Here is a 20,042-nt window from a genome sequence, read left to right as displayed (position 1 = left end):
AGGTTGCTAGCTCAGTGAGGTCGCTCTGATGCTTAAGTTAGTAGATTGTTGAGAGCTAGAAAGCTTTAGAGTGTAGAGAGTTGGGGAGCAGAATAATCACGCGTACATTGAACCTTCGAGGGTGGAGCCTTTATATAGTCGAGTCCTCGCGGGTTTCACGGATTGGTTCTGGGATCTTCGTCACGATTGGATCCGTTTCTGCGTTAATTGGAAGATAACACTGCCAATCGATAAGGTTCATCAATTCCACCTGAATCGGTCGGTATCCCTGAGCTGATGTCTTTTAGTCCCGAACTAGGTTGGATGTCAAAGTGCCTTGGCATTGAGGGCTTCTTATTGTGATCTGGTACCGAGGCGATCTCGTCCTGAGGTCACTTTAACCCGAGGTGATTGGGCACTCGAGCTCGATTTGCTGCGGACTGGTCATAATAAGCTGAATTATCATCTTTTAGTCATATCATATCCACGTGTCCCCCTTTACTAGGTCGGGCCAAATCACCTTCCAAACGTGCACACTCAATAATTCAACAATTATTACATTATGCTTACGTTGTATTTGGTTTGAGGAAAAAACTAGGGAAAGAAAGGGAAAGCAAGCTCCTTAATGACTTATCTCTGCATTTCTCCTCCTTACCTTACTTTTTATCTTCAAATCAAACATAGCCTTAAGGAATTTACAATCTTCTTAATGACTTATTCACTAAACGACAAATCAATAAACTATCCAAGTCAGTCATTTCAGCTGTTTGATCATAGACAGCCTCTTAATCCAAGTACAAATTAAGCACAGCACATCACTTAAACAACACACATGAGTATCGATAGAAACTCATCCACTAACCCAACACATCACTTTCTCTGCCCAAACCCTGGCAGTGGCAGTATATCCGAAAACTCTGCCCTTTAATTCTGAGCCCAAACCCATCTTATAAGTTCAGCATCAGAGCCATCAGACGATGAAGACTTGAGAACCGGTCGCAATCTCAGACCTCAGACGGCACATTAACATTTCCCCATATGTGTTCCTGCTTGATGGCACTGAAACAAATGGGATAAAGATTAAAGGGAGAACAAGAAAAAAGAAAATGAAGAAAGAATACGAGAATTTTTTTGATCCCTCTTTAATAATAATTTCGAAAACGGTGTGCCGAATGAGAGGCTGCCACGTGGCAGGAGACGTTGACAGTGGGCTATCTATCATGGGTCCAGTCCTCGGATTGAACCACTCGGTTAGTGGCCAGCCTAGCGAATCTGGGGCCGGGTATATTCACCAGCCCATGCGCACGTAACGTAAAAAAAGACACTTACACCTTTGTTCAGTACCTGCACACGCACGCACGTAAGAACACTGGATTGTGACGTGGCATATGAGTTCCTTTTTTATTAATAAAAAAATCAGGGTTAGACACTAGACAGAGGGACAGGGGCTTTTGGAGTAGGGGGGGGGGGAGCGCTTTTTTATGGCTTCTAGATTTGGAGGTGGGCAATAAACCAACATGGAGTTGATGTGGTCGGATCTTGGTAGCCCGTCCTTTCACTTTACTTTTTAGACACGTGGGTATTTTCTGTTGGCTGCTGAGATGGGCCGGAGCTTGCATGTTCTGTTGGGCTGATGGCCCGCATTATGAGCGTGTCGGGTATACCGTACTTGGGCCGGTCGGTAGGCGGGCGGTTATTTGCATTTGGACCTTGATGACGGCAAAAGACTCGTCATAGGAAAAGAGTGTTGATTTGGGCACTTCTCATTTGTTTCTGCCCACGCACTCTTCTCACCATTGTCAACAATGGGTTTTTATGCTGGTGGGGGTGAGAGGGGAAAAGACTCGTCATTTGGGCACTTCTCATTTGTTTCTGCCCACGCACTCTTCTCACCATTGTCAACAATGGGTTTTTATGCTGGTGGGGGTGAGAGGGGCCACGTTAGAAACCCTACAAAAATAATTAAGGGAGAGGCATTTTAAAATGGATAGCACACTAAGGCTGCATTTGGCATTCCTGAAAATATTAAATTTTTAACTGTTAGAAAAAAGAGATAAAATCCTTAAAATAAAGAATGTCAAATGCAGCCGGGTCAAGGTTTTACCGGTTAAAAAGGGTGCCAATTGAATAGTTGGCAAGGATTTTGGCTGGTTGTACTAAAGACTAGAGGTCGAATCATGCCTTCTTGCAATAGTGTTTGCGGTGGTTATGGGTTGTAGGGATGGGCTAGCCCACCCATTAAAAAAACGAGGGTAACCCATCCCTAAAACCCATAACCCTCTTGGTGGCAACGGGATTTGATCACAAATCTTTATTACAACTAGTTAGAGAACTCAATGGTAAGGGTCTTTTACTAAAAATCAAAAAACAGAATTGAATCGAGGAAATCAATTCAAAAAATCCAACGAACCAAATTAACTGGTATATATATTTTGTGTATATATTATAAAAAAAAACGATGTTAGAGATATCGTCAAAGGATTTGTTATGAATAAAGTAATAAAACATGGTTTTATGGCATTATTCGAGTTTGAAGATGGCTACTTTAATAAAGTTATTAAGTAAATTACTTCAGGATCTATGATGATATAAAGTCAATTGAGTAAATTAAGCCAACTATATAAATTAAGCAATTGAATAAGTAAATTAAATAAAATAATTGTTTTTTATATTTTTTTATATATTTTAATGGCAATAAAATAAAATTGGATTGAACCTGAATCTGATCCGATTTGGTATTTATATCAGATTTGGATTTTAAATTTCAATAGCCGAATTGGATGCAGATGTGGTGCATTAAATCTAAATCTAATTCATTTACAGCCCTATATAGGAATTGTAAAACTAAAATAACTATGGCTCAAAAAGCTCGGCAGTTTAACCTCCAGTCCAGTCTAAACTTAACCGACATTAACGCAAATACATATGTAGATTCAAGTATGAATGGATTTGAGCCGCAGTGGATTTTTAGTTATTTGAGCTTGGCTCGGGAAAATAAAAACATAAAGATCAAGCTCGATTCAAGTTAAAGATTTGAGCTTAAAATCAGCTCAGCTCAAAAGCTCTTACATTCAAGCTCATCTTGACTCAAGTTCAACTGTGAGCCAAAGTTTCAATAAAAATAATATATATATATATTATTATATTTACATATAAAAATTATTTATTATTATATATACATATATACACATAATTATAAAAATTATTCAAGTATGTTTGAGTTTCAATTTTAAATTGAAGTTCAATTTTGACTGACATGAATCAAGCTTTTCATGAGTCAACTCAAATAATTCAAAAACTTGATTTGTATCCACCCTTAATGGTTTGAATTATTTGAGTTGATTTGTATCCACCCATAATCTGCCATGAATCAACTCAAATTATTCGGGTAAGTGATACCCCTTTTAATGATAATTTTTTATGGATAAAATGATCATTACCTTATTTACATGAGAAATTAAAGAATATGAATAAATGCACTTATCTAGATAAGTATTTTCCAATAAAAAACTTATCTAAATAACTGCATTTACCCAAATAAATAACTTAGAGCCTAGACATTAATTTTGCCTCCACATCTACCAACTCTTTAAGGTTTTGTCCTTTTTGTAAGGTACCGAAATAAATATGGGCACTTTTATCTTTTAAAATAAGTGTTATTTGCCTATTAATTAAGGTTTAGGGCATGGTCCATTGATTAAAAAAAGTGGTAAGTGCCCAAATCATCTGTATTGTTAAATTAATGTGATTTAATCTTCATTTATCTTGGATGCTTGTAGCCATCGAAGATGACCAAAAATCAATTATATCTTATGATCTAAGTAAGTATTCAACAAAAAAAAATGATGGAAGTATCTAACAACTTAATAATTTTGTGTAGGAATGGACAGAATTGGTGGTTGGCGTCTGGAGATGAGACATCTAATTCATCAATTAGATAACCGACCAAAATTAAGCACCTATAAAGTTGTTGGGATCTTGGAGAGTTAAAAACGGATACATAATTAACCCACGATCCGATTAATCCAATCATTTAGGGTCTACAAACAGTACTCAGCTAAAGTAAACCACTATTAATGGCATCATCCAGAGGCACCTCATAAGGGAGCTCAGCCATGAGATAGGAGTACTTGGACTTCGGACGGTAGGACTGTAATAGGATTCGGACTGGATTAGGGTGCAAGTCTGGTATCCGATTTGAAGATCCTATATTGCATCGGGCCTGGAATTTCGGATTAGGATTAGGCCCATTTAAATTTTAACAAAATTCTAACCCAAACCAACACAAGTTGTACTTTGAACGGCATCAAATTTGGATTTAATCTAAATTCGTTAGATTTAAGTCAATTTTCAGGATGAGTTGGCAAATGATATATCCTAATCTTAAATATTCAGGTTAGGGTTAACGCACGGGTCAGAAGGGTCAATGGTTCAATCCCTGATATTTAATCAATTCAATATTTTTTTAACCAAAAACGCAGATTTAATCGTCTTATTCAAATGGTTTGAATGGTTCAATTGCCCAGATCTAACACCGGTTTGAAAATAGGTGGCCTAACAGTGACCATGGCAGATGGTCTTCAGGTTCGGATCACTAGATAGGGGAACCCCTTTTTTTTAGATTGGACCCGATCAGGTCACGGGTTCGGTCGTCTTTTATGAATTGAACCGAAATCAAGGCAAGCATATATGTGTATTTTATTCAAACTCGGATATTAATGGGATCGGGTTTCCAACACTTCCAACCCATATTACACAATTTCAAAGCGATGATCGCACTGACGGCTGAACAACCTCGATAATAAATTTTTTTCTTAGACCGACTTTCTTCTACTTAGAAGGGACCCCAGAAACATCTAAAATTGACCTTTTTCCAGCCCTTTCACGTCCAAACAAAGGGAAAAACAGGGCAAAATAGTTGAATTAGACCCGCTGAATATGATTTTTTTTTTTTCAAAATCAGATATCTCGAGTTCCTGATTAACATTTTTTAGTCGGTACCGACGGGTCGCCTATTCTTTGGAAAAACGAAATATCCAAGTAATCAATAACTTTTAATCCGGATTTATTCGGATACGGACACACATGATCCGACCCATTTCACATTTACCGATTACCGACCACTTGGTGTATCTTAAACTTTAAAATTTAAAGAAATAAGGAAAAGAAAAAGATAAAGGATCTGAAACCGTCCAAGGGATGGATAGATTAATCAGCGGTAGGGTCATCAGCAACGGATCTTTTTTTTTTTTCATCATTAGTTTTTTATTTTTGGTTTTTTTATAGGAAAAGGGGGGCTCGCAACGGCTAGTTGATACACGTGTTGCATGTGCTTTGGCTTATAGGGTCGAAGGAAATGTGCACTCTGAGGAACGTTAGGCAATGGCCACGTGTAAGAATTTGCCTGTTACACGTGTCATAATGATGTCTTTTTTTTTTTTTCTGTGGTCAAAGGGAGACAGTAAGTAGTGGAGGAACTTTCTATAACACTAAGTAGAGGTTGAGAGATTATTAAAAATAAAAATATTAATTTTATTGTTTGCGTTTTACCAGGTGGCGAATCAGGTCCGTTCATTTATGTTTTGATGTTTATAAACAAATCTTATTAGCCAACAGCCTTTTAATCACAAGTACCTCTACTTTCCCGCATAGATTGGAGCTCTGTTGGGGATGGCCAATTAAATTACTAATTAATAATTAAGCTCTAGAAGCTCTAATCTTTTAGAAGTGGGTCCTACATATGAAAAAAACATTGACCGTTGGATTGGAATCTTGTAATTGGTTTATACCTAGCTCTATAACGTTGCACCTTTTCCACGGTTACAAAACCAATGCTGTAATGGGGGACAACGTCATATTGCTTATGGTGCAATATTTATAGTTAAAGGTGCACTTACCAAAATTTCGCAACTCATATGGTTTTCTTAAAAAAAGCTTTATTATAAAAATAAATATATATTGATGAGGGCGGATTTGTCCCTCCAATGATATTGTGACACATGGCACCTTGGAACAAATAGGTGACACCTGGAATTATTTTGGCAATAATTTGCCTTATCCAAGTCGATGGTGTCCTATATAGCAGCCTGGCCTTGGTGCGAACTAGCAGCCCGGCATAGCCGCAAGCTGATAGCCTGGCACAGGCATGACCTAGCCCTAGCACGAACTGGCAGCCTGGCACTGGCACGACCTGGCGGCCTGGCCCTAGCGTGACCTGGCGACCTACGAAACATGCTCGACGACAAATTCAGCATGTATATCCTAACACTCCCACGATCCTTGGAAGTTGGCCCACGTGTTGAACGATCTGGAGGGTGATTAACGTGCATGACGGTTGCCTCAGGGAATCTCGGACCACTTAGATGACTTCTCAAAAATCTCGGATATGGTGCGTGAAGTCCACGCCAAACAATGCCTATATAAAGGCACCAACCCCAATGACATGAGGGGGGGCAAGTAAACACATTCTAGCTCTCATACTTTGTGATTTTTAACTCGTAGTCTACTATGAGAGTAATGATTTAAGCATCGGAACGACCTCGCCGGGTTAGCCACCCCGGGTCCTCTGACATTGATTCCTTGCAGGTCCCTAAAGAACTACAAAGCTCAACAATCAATCCAGTTCGACCCAGTCAGTTCGGCACCTAACCTGTCCAGCTCGGACCGATTCGGCACCTAACCTGCCCAGCTCGGACCGATTCGGCACCTAACTTGCCCAGTTCGGCCTGATTAGCTCGGCATCCAGTAACAGTTCTCCACTTTGGCCTCTAAGTCATCGGCCACTTGGAAGTAGACCAAATGACGAAGTACTTAGCCAAAAAAATTGATACATCACCAAAAAATTGATTCAACATATATTATTTTCACCCCCTCCAAAATTTTGAAAAATATAAAAAAAATATAAAACTACTAATAAATGGAAATCAAAATTTCAAATACAGAATTAGTAATTATTTAATATGATGAAAAGTTGTGGCAATGACGTGAAGCTGTTTGGGAAAGCAAAATCTAAAGATGATTAAAAGAGGATGCTCCCACGGTGAGATCCCCTATGTCTACCACTCATTGGCTTAGAAATTTGGGCAACAGAAAAGCAGAAATCACTTCAGTTTCTGTAAATCACGTGGAATGGAATCACCGAAAGATGGATGGGGTTCAGTTCCCACTTCCCATTTCCCATTAGACTTTTTATAAACGAGTGAGGATCCAGCGGGAGCGCGATCGCGTTGAAGAAACGGTGTCAGCGATACATTGTCGACCACTCGCTGGGTCAGCAAGAGTTTAAACCAATGAACAACAAACATGCTGGGGATCACAGGGCTTGTTCCGTGGTACCGCGCGCTCCCGCCGGAAGATCATCAACAGTGGGGGGAAAAGAAAAGGGTGAGAGAATAACTACCAATTACCGAACGAAGATAATCAACTAGTGTGTGTGTGACTGGCTGATTGTTTATCCAGAAATGGGAGGAATTCATTGGGAATAGGCGATATAAATGGCGAGGCAGATTTTGGGAGCGGAATCATGATTTTTTAGAGATTTCCGAAAGAAGAAATATGTGTATGTGTCAGAGTGTGTGGGAGGGGGGGTCAGACTCAGGGGGTCCAATTCCGCGTCGAAATCCAGGGCATGGAAATGAAATGAAGGTAGTTGTGCATGCCAGCAATGTATCCACCTCCAAGATGAAGATGGGGAAAGGACAGGGAACAGGAGATCGGAAGGAGATCTGATCGTACAATGTGCAATCAATAGGTTGTGACAGCGAAAGATCGCTGGGGACCATCTTTCCCACCCCATATCGCTTTTGTCACGTTGTAGGGATCATCTCTCCCTCTCTTTCTCTCTCTAACTTTCTCACTCCCACGTACTATCTCATCTAACTCTGGCAGCTCCATTTGGGTGGCTAGAAAATAATTTGGATTTCACGTAGAGCTGTTGGGGCCCAAGAGTGGAAATGGGTCGGGTATGATTCCATCTTAACATAAATACGGTCCACCCCTTAGTGGACTAGGGGTGCAACTTGGGTTGGTCGGCCCAAATTAACATTTTACACTGCTTTAGGCTTTGGGCTTCGGGCCAGGCCGATCCAACTTGAAATGGTTTGGGCGCTAGGGGGCACTGATGCTTAGCCTCTCAACATTGTTTTCCAACAAAGTCCCCCATAACTTCTGGATTCTAACATTTTGCCCCTGCCGTTAGCATTTGGTGGGTTAATTTCATGGACTATTTTGTTAAATATTTCTAAAATCTCTAATATACCTTTAAATTTTATTTTATATGACCATTTTCCCCTTTTGACTTAATTTTTCTAAAACCAAATTCTTGAATGTTTCTCTTAACTTTTTTTCTCAACAAAGTCCATCTTTGAGAATGCCTTTGAGAACCATTTGTGCTTTCAAATGCTCTCCTTCATCAACTTTGATATTTGTTGTAATTGGCTCATAAGGTCTGAAATGGGAAATTTTAATTTTACTTTCATCTTCAAACCTTTTAGTGGGTCAAGGGAAAAATGCTTAAAATCTCCAAGTTCAACTCTTCAAGGAGCCCTTGTCCAAAACAAAGTTCCAGTGCCTAAATGTTGTCCCTCTAAGGTGGTAGGTAAGTAATTCAACCCATCTAAGTCAAATAGGTAAGTCTGTGATGTCACAAATTAAATAATAAAAAAATACAAAAATACAAAAATATAGAAAAATAATAAAATATAACAATACTGATTTCAACTATGTTATGCTCAAATCCATTAAAATTTAACAAATGGTCAACCTAACTTGACCCAAAGTGCACCCCTATATTAATGGTAGAAACCAACCACACCAGATTGACAAAGGGATGGGGTATATAAAGGGTTATTATACTCAACACAACTAAGCATTTCCCCAATTATATGGGGTCCTCTACATAAATCCTATTCTCTCATTGCCCAATTTGAAGAATTTCACTTAATATTTTTATAACAATGTGGAAATAGAAAATGTACAAAATTACAAAAAAGAAAATTGAATATGCATCTAATATTTATATATTCATCGTATTAAATAAATATAGATATGATAATGAGAATTATTCTTGATAAATGATGGAAATGGCTAAAACTACAAAAATAAAATAAATTTAAACGATGGCTACTAATTGGCTCAAACGGTTAAGCAATTCAACCGACCAAGTTATTAAATCATTGACCGAATCAACAGGTTTTTGCAGGTTAATGGTTCAAGGGTGAAACAGACCCATAAATATGACTGGGTGGTGGAACAACAAATTCAATTAGCTGGTTTGACCATGGGTTTGAAAATGGGTATGGAGCACCCATCCTCTTAAGGGGATAAGGCTTATCTCTTAATAGAGTCCAAATCCAAATTAGATTTGGATAATCTCCTAATTTGATTAGGAGAAATGCTCCATAAAGTGAAAAAAGAAGAAGAGGGTGAACTATACTAGAACACCACTCTCTCTTGTTCTCTCTTGTTCTCTCTTGTTCTCTTTTGTTCTCTTTTGTCTTCCAAGAAACCTTATCATGACTTAGGCTTTCAAGGACTGATAGAGATCAATATTTTTTTTATTTTTGCAAGAAAAATCTAGAGAAACTTCAGGCTCACCTTCCCCAGTGCGATCCAAGCAATTGGGTTGTAATTTTGCTGAAAACTATGTTGTTGAATCAACTTAACCTACACATTGTGCCATCTTCCGTGGATGCTGGTTTTAGGATTGATTTGGATGTGAACTTCCACCTTGGGATCTACATTTGTGGTATCCGTATCAGGTATACATTTTTCTCTTTGATTTGTTTTAAATTTGTCTGATTCAGTGTAAGACTGATCTTGAAAATGTATTTTTTTAAAACATAGGGAATTGGATTCCCAGAAGGATTAGGAAATTTTTGAAATTTCACCCATCCATCTAACATGGTTCAGCCATCCATATGATGGATCCTAACCCTTCTAACAATGGTATAAGAGCACTAGGTTCAACCCTTGGATTAAACCAAACCATATTTGAACCAAAACTCAAATCGGCAAGAACTAGTCTAGCCAATTTGAATAGTTAGCAGAAAACTCTGAGAATTCAATTATCAAAGTGGGCTAATGATTTGAAATTTTGATAAAATACATTTTTATATGTATACAATGAAGTTTTCACCATAGAGAATTCGGTTCCAAAAGGTAGTGTTATGTGACGGATTACAGAGGAAGACCTCACGCCAATGAAGTGTTCGCCATAGAGAACATGGACCTCAAGGATGAGATATGTACACAACGCAACCAACTCGTGGAAGACCTCGTCCAAGTACCCCTCTTTGATGGTGATAGAGAAAACCGTCCAGATAGGATATCTCCTAGAAGACAGTCTCTGGGACAACAAATGTATTCGCATGGTCTATAGCTAATATGCCAGGGATAGATCCCAAGGTCATAATCCATCGGCTCATCACCGACCCGCGCTTCTGACTTGTAAGGTAGAAGAATAGGAGCTTCATGTTTAAATGGTGGTAGGCAATCAATAAAGAAGCACAGAAGTTGTTAGATGCTAGCTCCATTCGAGAAGTGATGGACAACTTTCCCCTACCGAGGATAGACTAGCTCATCGATGCAACGACAGCGTATGAGCTCTTGAATTTCATGGATGCCTTCTCTAGCTATAATCAGATCCAAATGCACCCAAACGACTAGGAGAAGATTGCATTCATCATGGACAACGGTCTCTAGTGTTATAAGATGATGCCTTTGGTCTCAAGAATGTTGACGCCACATATTAAAGTTTGGTGAACCATATTTTCATAGAACAACTCGGCCAGAACGTGTAGGTGTATGTAGATGACATGCTAATAAAGAGCAAGAAGGCAAATCAGCCTTGGTCGATCTGGAGGAATTTTTCTGTCTCCTTAGACAGTACCGCATGAAACCGAACCCAACAAAGTGCACTTTCAGGGTCAGCTCCAGCAAGTTCTTAGGTTTCATGGTAACATAGAGAGGTATCAAAGTAAATCCAGAGAAAATCCAGTCCATCCTAGACATACAATCACCGTGGACACACGAAGAGGTGCAACGTCTCACAGGTCAAATAGCCGCACTAAGTGGATTCATGTCAAAGTCCGCAAATTGCTACCTATCCTTCTTCAAAGTACTGAAAAAGTAAAGGATTTTCTGTGGACTGAGGAGTACAAACAATCCTTCTAGGAGCTGAAACAATATTTGAGCTCACCGCCCTTGCTAACAAAGCCGAACCTCGACGACCAACTCCCACTCTATCGTCGACCGAGGACAAGGTGGCCATCTCAGTTTTGTTGAAAGAGGAAGGCCCAACCCAACAGTCGATCTACTATACCAGTAAGGTCCTCACAGATGCAGAGATGCGGTACTCAAACATAGAGAAGGTCACCTTGGCCCTTGTCACCTCGACATGGAAGCTCAAGCCCTACTTTCGAGCACACAACATCCGAGTTCTAACTGACCAACCACTAAAGCACATACTATAGAGGTTGAAAACGTTTATCCAACTTATCAAGTGGAGCGTAGAGTTGAATGAGTTTGACAATGATTATGCTCTTCAACCTACCATCAAGGCCCAAGATCTATCCGGTTTCTTGGCAAAATGCACTTTCTCGGTCCAAGATCCAGCTGAAGGCCCCCCAGCTTGGACACTCCAGGTCAACGGATCGTCCAACTAGCAAGGGAGCGATGTCGGTTTCATACTCCTCATATCGGAGTGTGCGTTGTGCAATATCAAACCTCCATACTCTCCTCTATTATTTCTAAGGAGTGTAAATCAACTCCTATTAAAATACCGAAAACAAAGCATATAATTTTCCAATGTGAGATAAATTCAAAACTAGGTTTCGTAAGAGAAAAGCTAATTTTTCCAAACAAGTGTGTTGGTGCAATTTTTCATGTAATTGACCATTCAAACACATTGGATGTAATCTCTTATGAGATTAAAATCCAACAATCCCCCACATTGATTGGTCAATTACATAGTTCTCTCTCAATCCAAAATACTATGACACAGTTATGCATATAAAAGGTGTTTATCAACTTAAACCTTTTGTTATTATAAATATTTCAAAGCCTTATCAAAGTTATTGGTGGTAAAACCTTAAACCAATTACTCTCAAAATAGACGAAAGATACCCATAGACACAAAAATGTCCAATCTTTGCAAGAGTTTAAAATCTTGCTCAGCATTGTTATGGTCATGTGCTTTTTTCTTGGTTTCATGAACAATCCCAAAAGCAAATCCGAACTCTCATGAGAAGCGGCATCATTTCTATGTTCACATAGATGAAATTCCGCTATGTGTTCCATTATTTGACACATTTCAGAACTTCATTAAGAGTTTAACTCAACCTCTCATCATAACGAACATCACTGTTTATATTATGATGGAAATTTTCTCAATGTCAATATTAACATTTACATTGTTGTAACTTGTTGTTACCCATTAAACCCAATACTGATGGTTTTTCAGTTCAGGTCAAATTACCATTACAAGTGACTAAGTAAAGGGTTTTAATCACTACAAGAAAATTGACCTATAGCTATAGACAAAGCCGTAGCTATAAATGCCAAAAACCATAGCTATAGGGAATAGCTACGGTAAAAAAACCGTAGGTAGTGTTGTGGTGGCCATAGGCAATAGCTATGAATGATAGAATCCGTAGCTATAGCTAACCTATAGTTACGGTCTACACCCGTGGCTAAAGCCTGAATTCATAATGATGTCTTTTTAGTTACGACTTTTAACTTGTTCGTAACTAAAAACTTGAATTCATAACTACGATTTATTCTGTAACCGTAGCTAAATGTCACTATATAGCTACGGTTGTGTTACATCCGTAGCTATAATATGTGGATCTATACCTACGATTTTTTGCTGACCGTAGCTAAAAATATGAACCTATGAACTTATAGCTACGTAATTTAACCATAGCTAAAAATCTGAAGCTATAGCTAAGGTAATTTGACCATAGATAAAAATATGAACCTATAGCTATGGTAATTTAATCGTCGTAGATGAAAAAATAAACCTGTGGCTACGGATTTAAGTTATCCGAAACTAAAAAGTTAAAAGCTATAGTCACAGTTAACTGCGGCTTTTATTTCATTCATAATATAAGATCGAGTTTGAACACAAAATTCCAATAAAAGATTAAATAATTAAAAAATGAATTGAATCTCAAGGTGCTTTAATACATTTATGTGTTTAAAATCTATTACAATTTCAGCAAAGTTCTTGAATACATGACACTCAATCCAAAAGAAAAACTTGACGTATAAAATTTAATCAAATTTGTCTCCATCCGCACATGTAAAGTTTCTCCTTTACCATGCTCAACCTATATGAAAATAATAGAAAATAAGTTAGAAATCATATTTATGAAGATACAAAATAATGTGTGAAAATCTAATTAACCATGCAATATAAATAAAAGAATACAATAACTTAGGCCCCATACAACCAAGAGATCCTTAAGGAAAGCATGTGCCGTGCATGTAAGGTGGGTCACTCTTGCATGTAGGATTAATACTCTTTAGTTTTCCTATTTCTTTCTCTTTTCCTTCATATTTATTCTAGCTAGTGGAGGGTCCCCCCAGAGGATATTTTGGAACTTAGGCCTTTCAAGTATATCTAGAAGAACAAATATCCATTTCATTGGTAGAAGATGAGAATAGGCGTCAATGGACCAGGTTTGGGTTGGAACCAATCTAAATTAAAAACAATTTGAACAGATTGGATGGTCCAAAATTCTGAGCAACAACTGATTAAGGATGACAAAAATCCGAGAGGAAAAGTTAGAAGCAAGATGCCCACTAAGGAAGAGGAAGAACTTAGGATCAGAATTGTCCATGAAACACCTTTATGAACAATTAGCTCTATGATACAAAACCAATCAGACATAGATACAAAAACATCAAACAAGTTTAACAAATTCGTAGTTAATAACATAATATGAAATGTGTCATGTAGTTGTTTCCAAAATCAATCACTTGAAGATCTCAAGCATCTAGTCTAGAACAACATCAATCACATGAAACCAGACCTTACTATCAAATCTTTTACATGTCTCATTTACAAGATTTTTTTTTCCGACAAAGTTCCCATTACAAGTTATGTTCCTTTAACTTTTAATTGATCTCTGTATCCCATGTTGTTAGGCATCTCTTATGAAGAGACTAGAATAAACTATCCCCAAATAACTTCTCCCCAACACAAGAAAGACCTCATCACCCCTCCCCTGAATCATATGTCTATTCTTGAAGCCAGGAGTCTCAAGCTCCAATAGCCTTCTTTTATTCATCATTAACCAATTCAACCCCCCAATCCCCCCAACCCCCACAAAAAAAAATAAAAATGAAAATTTATTATAAATCACTGAAATGCTTGTTTTCTTTTTTTATGTCACTTCAATCCAATAAAGAAACATTAGTACTTATATTCTTAGCATCATCATAGCCATGACCCATGACTTCACCATGTAATTCTAAATTAACCACCTATTGGTAGGGGTGGCAACAAGCCGAGCTTTTCACGAGCTGCTCAAGCTCGGCTCTGCTCGGTTTCAACTAAGCTCAAGCTCAAGCCCAATACAGTGGCTCGATTATTAAACGAGCCGAGCTCGAGCCTACTAGAGCTTGACTCGTGAGGCTCGCGAGCCGACTCGAATATATATATATATATATATAAAATAAAAATATTATAATTATTAATTATTATAAATCTTAATTTTTAAATACAAAATAATTTTTTATATATAATTTTTATTTTTATAAAATATTTTTTCTCAAAATCGAGCTCGAGCTTATGCATTTTTTACTCGAGCCGAGCTCGAGATCAAGGTTCTGGCTCGAACTGAGCTCGAGCTTGGTACTATTCGGCTCAGCTTGGCTTGAATCCATCCCTACCTATTGGTGAAGGAGTTATGTTCCCAGGTGCACAATTGTCAAATTTTTAGATTTGTAACTCCCTGTTGTGCATGCTAGCCAAGAGGGCCTAGTTGGTGCACACTCCTATTTTCTTTTCTATCATGCATTTCCTTTACGAGCCTCTCATGGTCAGGACCAACATTGGTTAATGGCTCTTTTTCTTCATCCTTTCATGTACAATACTCTTTTTTCTATATTTAATACAATATATCAGTTCCCCCCAAATATATGAAGGAAGAAAAAAAAGTGAGATTTAAACTGATCATCAGATTTGTTTTTTATTAGACAATTTGCTTCTAAACTCAGAATAACCCTCTAATAAAGGGGGTATGTATAGGAGGGTGCAATACAGTTAAAGAAGTATGACTACACAGAATAACCCTCTAATGAAAATATGGCTAAATATTACAACTCTCTGAGAAAAAAAACTCCTAAGCATATAGTTTTAAAATATTAGAAATTTCTTTTCCCGTGGTTTGAAGAAGGTATAAATTAGTATGACTGAAACAAGTATAGATCAGAACCCATGTATAATGACGCTTTATAAAAAAAAAAAAAGTAGACTGTAAATCAAGTAATAGATTGTAGTAAAAAACATGGATGCATAGAGAACTTCTCTGACTTTTTTTTTTGTAGTAACAACTATAATCTAAGTGACTTGAAAGCTCTCTGCTGAAATTGCTCAGAATTTCATCAAGCATATCTTAATTTCAAGACATATTGGTCAAGTCCAATCATAAATATATTTTCTCTTCAGAAAGACAATATGTAGGGTGCTCATTTCTAATCGGGCCTGGTCCAACCCACAAATTTCCAATCTTGGGCCTGGCTTTTGTGTTCAGACCTGGATTGAGACTAGCCCAGCCCCACCCAAGAACCCAATTAATTGGGACCAATCTATAATTTGACCTTTCCATCAATCAGCAAAAGGTGTGGGGCACTCACAAATGGGAAACTAGGAGAACATTGGAAAATATCTAAACTAGAAATATCAAGACAACTCAATCCACAATTACTAGTGGTTGAAATCATCTGAACAGAAATGAATTTTAGGAGCGATATATGCAATTTCTTCAGCAATGCTATGGAAAATGAGGCTAGAAATGAACCATGAACATTAGTCAAGTGTGAACAATAATGTTCACACTAATTTAAGATAAAGATGCAATGAGGGACGTTTAGAAAATTAATCCATATACTAATTTACTCTTAAAAAATTCAAGTGTAAGTATCTTTTAGGATTTCTGCACATGGATCTAATAAATTTAATCGTTGGACATTAGTCAGCTTTCCGTACATGTATCTAATAAATGTAATCACTGGACATAAATCAGCAATTCAAAGTGCCATAAGCTTTGTTGGTCCTTGGGTTCTCAAGAAGAGACAAGTTCCTTTCCTAATTCCACTATGTCCCTAGTCCTCCTTCCTCCTAACGCATATGACCAATAATTCTAAAAGATTCATACTAATGTAGATCAGCCATCTATTTATAACCAATGGTCATGATTGTATCAAAAAACATCTCTTTGGTATTTCTCCAAACACTTACCTTGCATCTTCAATATTTGTTATTGGAAGATAACCCAATAAGTGAAGAACCAACAAATCATTTTGTATTTAACCTGAACTTGAATCATCTGCATGGACTCCTCTTCCCAATTCAAATTCCCGATTCTATATAACTTTTCAAATTAAATGTATTTATTGTTAATTCAGATATGGATTTCCAAGTTTCAATTAATGTATCATTTACTTTATCAACAACAAGGGATTGAATTCTTGATTCAGGAGTTTTTGTACCAAGAAAATTTCCGTTCCAATTTGTCCATAAGTAATAAAGCTAAGTACAAAGCTTATTTGAATCATTCAAGTGAATTGGCAATGATGGCTAGAGACTAAGTTGCAGTATTTTAGAGAGAGAGAGAGAGAGAGAAGGATTCTTACCTTGAGACTGCTGTCAATCGGTCTTTAGTTGGGCTGTATTCTTCAATTTTGGAACGCAAAGTTTCTTGGCTACAGCACCTTGGCATAATCAATCACTTTAACTAGTAGATCAGTGGAACTACCGGAAAAGACAACAAGGGTTCCTTGTTTAAAGGTACAGAAACTAGAATAAAAGAAAAGTCGAAGAGGTTTCGGGAGGGGATGAGGAAAAGAAAAACATGATGGGCATGAATAGAGGGTTTCTGGGGTGAAGTAAGAAAATTTAAAATCTACCTTTGGGCGGGGCTAGGCATAAACAAAAAACCTGTGCGCAAGCCCATTTGTAGGCTTCGCTGAGTTTGAGTTTTCGAGTCAAGAACCCCTAGTAGCCTAGTAGGGATGATGATGAGCTAGGTTTTAGCAAGGTAGTATGATGTTTATGGCTTCCCACTTCCCAGGCCCAACATGGGTGCGGGTCGGGCATTCGGGCTTAGTTGTATTAGAAAGCCTTAATTAATTAGCAAAATGTTTATAATTAATACAAAATATTATTATTTAATTATTTCTTATTAAAAATTAATTAAAATAATATGTAACATTTAATTAATTAGTAGTTATTATTGGGGTTAATTTACCCCTACTAATGGTTTTCAGATCAGGCAACCCTAGTAGAGATGATCATCATGAGCCAAGTTTTTACAAAGTATCAATGATGTTTATGGCTGCCCAAGCCCAACTAGGGTGTTGGTCAGGCATTCATGATTAGTTGTGTATATAAAGAAGCCCTTATTAATAAATAAATTAATTGATTAATTAATTAATTAAAGGGTATTAAAAAGTCTATGTCAGGGCCCAACTCGGCCTAGGTTCTAAGCCTAAAACACAAGTCGGGGCCAAGCCCTACACATGCTCGTGCCTAATTAATTAAGTCGTTTATGTATAACTTATATTAAATATGGTATATAATATGCATATAATTAAATTTATTTTATACATTATATAATAATATAAATGTCACATATTATTATATTTATATATGATATATAATATAATATAATATAACATATATAACATATATACATTATGTACATATATTTAAATATATACAAGCTAGGCTTGGCCTAGGATTGGTTCAACATTTTTTTGACTATTTATGGGGTTTAAAATCATGCCATCTATGACTCGGGATCAATTTGGTTAACGTTGTGTGTAGGGGTACAAGTTGGTGGACTAACCACCCAATGCTAACCTGAACTTCAATCTTACCCAACTCAATCCAACATTTTCTAGTTAGGTTTAGGCTTACTTGGCCAAAGTTGGAGCCCTAGTAAGAACTTATTTACTAAGTTATTTTAAATAGTATTCTACATTTTAATTATTATTTTATTATTTCATTCTAAAATATGTGTTAATTGTTATTATTAGTTAACAATTAATAATAATTATTTGCTATTTGACTAATTTAATCAATGATTATAAATAGGGCCATTATATAGTTGGAGCCCTAGTCATGTCTTTCTTCTGTATATTTGTTCTTTTAATTATTTTTAATTAGTAATCATTAATTATTATTATTTATATTATTATTATTATTATTATATTCATTAATAATTAACTATTAATATTTATTAGTTATTAATTATTTTCAAGTTTTTCATCCATTAATTATTAATTATCCTTATAGCTATGGTCTATGGATAATTAAAATTCATAGCTACATCTACAGAGCCTTCTGCAATAAGATATTTATTCGTACTTGCAATTACAAGTTTTTCATGAACTTGCTCCAATATGGGTTTATGGTCGTTCATGGTGAAATCAAAGTATTCTGCGATAAGATACTTATTCGTACCTGCTTCTTGCACCTTGTATTTGAATTACAGAGCCTTCTAGATTTCTTTTGGGGTTGTAAGTTCCTTATAGAGCCGATCTGATAAGGCATTCAATATGTGTCCTCACTCTTTCCTTCTTCAACTTTTCTGAGTCTTTGTCAGTGGGTTCAGGAAGTGATTGCAAATTCGGACCCAAGAGATAGTACAATTTTAGTGTGGTCAGAAAGAAGATCATCTTGCCTTTCCATCGGCTAAATTTTGCTCCATTGAATTGGTTCAATCGAACAAGATCTTGGTTCATCATCTTGATCGAAGTCATGCTTGCTTCCACCTCCATTGCAGAATAACGTTCTAAAATTGTTGGAAAATGAGGTTACTGAAACTTTAGAGAAGTTCTGATGCGCGTCTGAAGACACTATCTTTAGAATGGTATTTGCCCCTACTCAGTTTCACTGAGTTTGTTGTTGGGTTACAAGTAAATCCGTTTTCGGAATACAACAGAGCCTTAGGCGAGAATCTGCAACCAGCAAAGTTGAAGAGTCTTTGAAGAAACCTTCTGTGAGACTGTAGTAGACCGGACTAAGAGAGAGAGAGAGAGAGAAAGTAAATTTCAAAAATGTGTGCTTGAGAAGTCTGATTCATGCTCCTTAAATAGTTTATGAAGAGGTGTGAAGAAAATGTAGGTGTTAGTTCAAAGAAGGCACCTTGAATAGTCACAATTTCAAACGTTGTGACCGTTTAAAAGGTAGTTAACAGTTAATGACCGTTAACTTTGAATTGTGCCTCTTGATCACACGATTGAATCGTGACCTCAACGATCAAGCATCACACCAAAACCAAAGTCGCCATTTGCGAGCCACGCGGATGCGAGCAAAGTATGCATCTAAAGTGTCTCATTGTATTGCACACACGCGTTCGCACACATTGTGTGGTATCAAACCTCTATACTCTCCTCTACTATTTCTGAGGAGTGTAAATCAACTCCTATTAAAATACTGAAAACAAAACTTATAATTTTCCAATGTGTGACAAGTTCAAAACTATGTTTTATAAGAGAAAAGCTAATTTTTCCAAACAAGTGTGCAGGTGCAATTTCTCATGTAATTGGCCAATCAAATTCATTTGATTTAATCTCTTATGAGATTAAAATCCAACAAAGGAAAAGTCATATTTTGGGTATTTTGTCATTGTGATTGATTCTAAGTCCAGTTTGAGCCTTTTAGTTGGGGTAGGAAAGGGAGAAACGTGATTGGTTCAACATGCCCAATTACGTGGCTTTAAAAAATAAGAATATTCAAAAAAGAATGAAAAACTTAGAAGAGAGATTTTAGAGCAAATTTTGAATGAAAGCAAGGGTGACATGTGGGCTACTTTGCTTTATATAATTAGTAT

At 37.0% G+C, this 20,042-nt stretch overlaps 1 long non-coding RNA gene across 1 annotated transcript; it reads right to left on the bottom strand.

Moving 5' to 3' along the window:
* Nucleotides 1–13,113: 13,113 nt before the first annotated feature.
* On the bottom strand, nt 13,114–17,229 carry LOC148847618 (uncharacterized). The gene is made up of 2 exons (XR_016101161.1): nt 16,840–17,229; nt 13,114–13,307 (listed from the first exon to the last, which is right to left on the bottom strand). It is a non-coding gene; the product is annotated as an uncharacterized LOC148847618 (long non-coding RNA).
* Nucleotides 17,230–20,042: the final 2,813 nt, after the last annotated feature.

This window comes from Nelumbo lutea, chromosome 6 (genome assembly GCF_056320005.1).
Source record: "Nelumbo lutea isolate HS-2025 chromosome 6, American lotus-T2T, whole genome shotgun sequence".
NCBI classification, from domain to species: domain Eukaryota; kingdom Viridiplantae; phylum Streptophyta; class Magnoliopsida; order Proteales; family Nelumbonaceae; genus Nelumbo; species Nelumbo lutea.
This window is presented reverse-complemented; position numbering and strand designations above follow the sequence as displayed.